Here is a 5,795-nt window from a genome sequence, read left to right on the forward strand (position 1 = left end):
TTCAGGCACAAGAGTGCTTTCCCCAAGGACACCTGCTCCCAATTTCCGGGCTCAAGGGCTTGTTAAACTGCGGATCCCTGGGCCTCCCCAACTACTGAACCCCCCGGGGCCTGGACCGGGGTTGGGGGGTGGTGGTACTAGGGATCGAACTCGGGACCTTGCACTTGCAAGGCGGGCGCCGGAACCACTGAGCTAAATCCCTGGCCCACCGGACCTGGGTTTTACAACAGTACAATAAGGCTTGAGACACCCTGACCTGGGCCCAGCGCTGTTCCTAGACGCAGCCTGGCTCACACGGCCAGAATCCTCAACCCCAACCTTGACCCATCTCACCAGTGCCCCAAGCTCATCCTGCTGAGAGGGAACTGTTCAGTTATGAAAGACCCACTAGGCCCGCTGTGGTGGTGCACACCTGTGATCCCCTCTCAGGAGGCTGAGGCAGGAGGGTGTCAAGTTGGAGCCCAGCCTGAGCTACATAGCAAGAGCTTGTTCCCCCCAACCAAAAAACCAGCAAAACAGTTGATAAGTAAATAAAGAAAAAGACTCAGAGGGACACAGCGCCAGGGAGGAGGAGACGGGCATGGAACACACACTCTCTACCCCTTCCACGGCCCATGCCGGGCAGCAGGCCTGGGCCACAGACCCTGGGCGTGAAGCTGGCAAGGGCCCTGGAAGGGCATCCTTGGGAACTGGGGCGCCAGCTTCAGAGCCACCCGGGGCCAGGCCACAGGAAGCCTCCTCGCACGTCGCCCCTCCCCAACGCTGCAGTCCCACGGGGAAAGTGTGTTTGCCCAAGGATTCCGTGTGTTTGCCACAAGCAAATCTCTACCTCTCCTCTGCCTTCGGGTCTGGTGAAGGAGCAGGACGTTTCTGATCCTGGAGAAACTGACTCTCAGGCTGTGCTCCTAGGCCGGGAAAAGCTGCCTGGGGCTGGGGTGTGGCTTGTTCTGCAGGGACCCTGGAGGCAGAGTGGGGGAACCACCAACGTTACTGCAGCCTCTAAAGTAGCAAGCACCCCGTGCAGCGGGACAGGCCGGGGTGGAGGGCAGAGCCCCGCCTCAGGGAGAGCGCCGAGAATTGGCCAGAGGCCTCCTGCCTCATCTCAGAAGGAGATCTGTGAGCTGTCACCGGGGCTGCCTGTCCCCAGCCTCTCCTGGCCCCAGGACTTCAGAGCAACAAGACTCAGGGAGGGGACAGAGGGGGTGTCAGGGAAGGAATGTGACAGCCGAGTCCAGCCCCAGCTCACCCAAGTCCCACCTCGGGCTTCTCCCAAACCCCCACATCCCTCTCCAATGAATTTGTTTGTTTATTTGAGACTGGGTCTCACTATGTAGTCCAGGCTGGCCTTGAACTCATGGTGATCCTCCTGCCTCAGCCTCCTGAGTGCAGAGACGACAGGGCTGCAGCCAGTGAAAACATTATTAAAGAAATGAGGGCCGGGGATTGAGCTCAGTGGTTCCAGCGCCTGCCTCGAAAGTGCAAGGTCCCGAGTTTGATCCCTGGTACCAAAAAAACAAAAGAAAAGAAATGAGAAGACCTGCTGCATGTCCTGCGGTTGCTCCCTACCTGTGAGATGGGGTAACAAGGGTGCCCTCTGCCACAAGGTCAGAGATGGCACACCTCCCCTCCCTGCTCTTTCTTCTGCTTGTTTGTTTGGTTTGATCTGGTTTTTGCAGTACTGGCAACTGAACTCAGGGCCTTCAAACTGAGCTACATCCCCAACGCTTTTTAAATTTTTTATTTTGAAACAGGGTCTCACTGAATCGCTGTTACCAAGGCTGCGCTCAAACTTGCAATCCTCCTGCCTCAGCCTCCCTGAGGGCCGGGATTACAGATGTGCACCACCACACCTAGCTTCCCTCCCTAATCTTTCCCACCTGCTTTGAGGGGGGCCCAGGCCCTGGAGCCGCCCAGTGCTTTCCAAGCAAGCTAGAGGATGCGGCAGCCTGACCTTTCTCCGGGTTCTTGGTTCTCCGGGCGGACTCCTACATAGAGCCCTGGACACCCTGCTTGGGTGGCCCTCAGCCTCTTCGGGGTCAACTTTCGGCGGCTGTGAAGGACACTGGGCCATTTACAGACAATAAACAGGTTCTGGGGGCCAGGCTGCAGCAGGCCTGCGTGCTAGACCTCGTGGGCCGGAAGTATGTCCGGCCGCACAGCCTGCAGGGAGGCCTGGCCGCCGTGAGACACAAGCCGACTCTCCCGCCAGCCAGCAACCCGTCCCAGCCTACGCTGCGCTGCTCCCATGGAAACCAGCACGTGTGTGCGTCACCGAGGACACGAGCCTTTGCTTCTTGCGCCCGGGATTTTTTCCTGTCCTTCGTGACAAGCGCACGACACCCTCCCCAGCCCCGGGGAGCCTTTCTGTGCCCCCCACCCCGGAAAAAGGGTACATTGAGCCACAGGGACCTCAGGGGTCTGGTTCCTCGACACAAGATGAATTCACCCTTCTGTGCCCTGGGCTTCTGTCTCCCCAGAGCTCAAGGACAGCCGTGTTCTGCTCAGCCTGGCCCACAACAGGCCCCGTGAGGAATTGTTCAATGAATGAATGAAAGTCCACTTCCTCCGAGGTGCTGGGGGCTCCACCCCTCCCTCCTGCTTGGCTGTGTGACTTCAGTCAGAGAGACCAACCTCTCTGGTTTCCCTTTCTTCCCACGCAGAGTCTGCAGCCCTTGTCACTTCTCTCCTGTGACACTCAGGCCATGGAGTGGGGCGGGGTGGGGCGGGGTGGGGCGGGGTGGGCATCTGCAGTTCTGGGTCCAGCGGGGTTCTGGAGCCACTGAGACCGTATTCTCCAGGGAGCAATCCTTTGTCTCCTTTTTTTAGGTGGAGGATTTGAACTCAGCCTTGAGAAACTAAGCAAGCACTCTTCCGCTAAGTGCTGTCCTCAGATCTTTTTTATTTTTTTGGTACCGGGGATCAAACTCAGGACTTGTGAGGCAGGTGCGGCACCACTGAGCTAAATCCCCGGCCCTCCTTTCTTTCTTTCTTTCCTTCCTTCCTTCCTTTCTTTCTGGTACTGGGGATCGAACTCAGATCCTTGCGCTTGTGCAGCAGGTGGTGAAACCACTGAGCTAAATCCTCGGCCCTCTTTTTTATTTTATTTATTTATTTTTGGTACCGGGGATCGAACTCAGGTCCTTGCGCTTGTGCAGCAGGTGGTGAAACCACTGAGCTAAATCCCCAGCCCTCTTTTTTATTTTTTGAGACACGGCTTCTCTCTTTAAGTTGCCCATACTGGATCCAACTTTCAATTCTCCTACCTCAGCCTCCTGGGGAGGAGCTGGGATTACAGATGTGTGCCAGTTCGCCTAGCTGGGCGGGAGCAGTCCTTCTAAGGGGCAGAAGCTGCCTGGCTTGAGCCCCAGCCCCTGGCTCAGCCTTACCAGCCCCAGCACCGTGGACGTGCCCACAGGAGGACGCCCTACCACATGGCAGCTCGGTGCTGTTCCTGTGTTGCCCGCAGGAGATGTGGGGGACCCGCAGTCTTGGTCACTATTGCTGAGGCAGCTGGGGGTTCTCTTGGTGTCATCAAACCCAGATCCTTCAGGGGCCAGGAGGGTGAGACAGGTCCTCCCCTCCCTCCCCACAGGGAGTGACCCGCGGCCAGTGCCAGGTGCACCCGTGTGCGCAGACCTGAGACTCAGGCTCCTGCAGGCATGCAGCGCTGCCTGGCTGCTCACACAGGTGCTTGTGCCCACACACGTGTGCATGGCACGAGGGGCACACACAGGGACAACCTGGGGCTGGGCGGTCCCCATCCTAGCCACTTCAGGACACACAGGGGAGCAGAGCTTCCTGCAAAAAAAGAAAAGAAACAAGGGAGCCAGGGCCAGCGAAGGAGGGGACCGTGGCAGAGTGAAGGGCCCGGGCCGGGCACAGAGGAGGGGAGCAACAAAGGGAAGTGGAGCAGGACGCTGCACTGGGGTGGCTGCCAGCAGGGAGGGGGCAGATTTGGTGGCGGAGCCACCCCATCCTGAGACAGCGATGGGGTTGCAGGGCACCCTGAGTTTGGGGAGCCTGCTTTTCAGTGCTCAGAGTGTGGGGGACAGCAGCAGCTCCCCAGGGAGCCAGGACCGCTCTGGCTCCAGCCCCCCCCCCCCCCTCATTCTCAGGATCTTGAGGCTGTGGTGTTTGCTCAGCTGTGGGGCTGTCAGCCTTGGTGTGCTGTCTCTGTCCATCTCCGAGCAAGAGATTTGGGGGTTTTTGTTTGATTTTTGAGACAGGGCCAGGGCAGGGTGGCCTTGAACTCACTATGGAGCCCAGGCTGCTCCTGAACTCGAGATGATCCTCCTGCCTCAGCCTCCCAAGTGCTGGGGTCTCAGGGGTGCGCCACTGTGTCTAGCTCAGGGGAAGGGATTTAAAGCAGAAGACCTGGGCCAGCCTGGGGCACCCACGGGCTGCTGGTGAGCCCAGGCCTGCTGCTTACCCAGAGACAGAGGTCTCCCCCCGGGCAGTCTCCCTTGGGCTCAGGGGGCTCTGTAGGGCCAGGGCTGGACATGGAGGCATTGGCACGTGGTGGGGCCCAGGGCTACGAAGCCACCCCCTCCCGCCTCTCCTGCCCTACTGCCCCAGCTTCTGCCAGAACACGCCATGGCCCACCCTCCTTCCCCTGCCCTCCCCCTGGCATCCAGCCCCCCTTGAGGCCTCCCCATCCCTAATCCTCCCCCCAGGCAGCTGGAGAGGTCCTCCTGAGCACCACCCTCGTGCAGACAACCCCATGGCTCCCCAGGACCCTGATTTGTTCTCACTGCTGGGCCTTTGCATGGGAAGTGTGCTCTCTGCTCAGCTGACTCCTCCCAGGCCAGCCTCTATGCAGATCCTCGCCCCTCTGCTCCGCCTTGTCCTGGGGGGTGGGGGCAGGACGCCAAACCAGATGCTCAAGATGAATGAGCAGAAGTAGCTGCAGCCCAGAAAACCAAGGACAAGCTCAGTGTGGTGGTGCAGGCCTGTAATCACAGCCCCCTGGGAGGCTGAGGCAGGAGGATCGTAAGTGCAGGCGCTGGGAAATCTCTGTGTTAGTTGCACCCTTGCTGCACATTCTGGGATTTCTCGGAGCTCTCACCAGCCACAGGGCCTTTGCATGAGTGGGGGGTGCTTTTTCCTCTGTCAGGTATCTCTCCGTGAGGATGGAGTTGGGGCTCCTTTTCTCCATTGTTAGCCGGGTAAACAGCCAGGAGTGGCATGGAGCAGGACTTCCCTCCTCATTTCAAAGGTGCAAATGCATGGGGGACAACCAGAAAGTGGGGCATATCTTACAGCTCAGCCAGGGGCAGGCAGGTGCCCAGGGCTGTTCTTCAGGGCCCTGGTGTGTGCTCGGGATGGAGCAGAGCGAGTGACTCACCTCCTATCCTATCCCTGGGTCCTGTCCTCGTCCCCAGCCCAGGGGGCTGAGACTCCTGATCTCAGCTCCTAGACAAGGCCCAGGGAAGGGAGGTGACCCCAACATCAGAGTCTGCCAATGGCAGAGCAGGAATGTGATTTTCAAAGTACTGGGGTATCACAGACACATGGTATGTACACATATTTATTTAGTTATCTGTTGAGACAGGGTCTTGCTATGTAGTTCAGGCTGGTCTTGAACTCACTATGTAGCCTAGGGTGGCCTTCAACTCAAGGTTTTCCTCCTGCCTCAGCCTCCTGAGTGCTGGGATTATAGGCATGCACCACCACTCCTGGCTTTTTTTTTTTTTTTTGGTACGGGGATCGAACTCGGGTCCTTGCACCTGTGCAGCAGGCGGTGAAACCACTGAGCTAAATCCCCGGCCCTGGCTTTTGTTTTTTCCCCCGGTACC

This window comes from Heterocephalus glaber, unplaced genomic scaffold (genome assembly GCF_053883595.1).
Source record: "Heterocephalus glaber isolate CG9 unplaced genomic scaffold, H.glaber_assembly_v1.0 deba00001479, whole genome shotgun sequence".
NCBI classification, from domain to species: Eukaryota; Metazoa; Chordata; class Mammalia; order Rodentia; family Bathyergidae; genus Heterocephalus; species Heterocephalus glaber.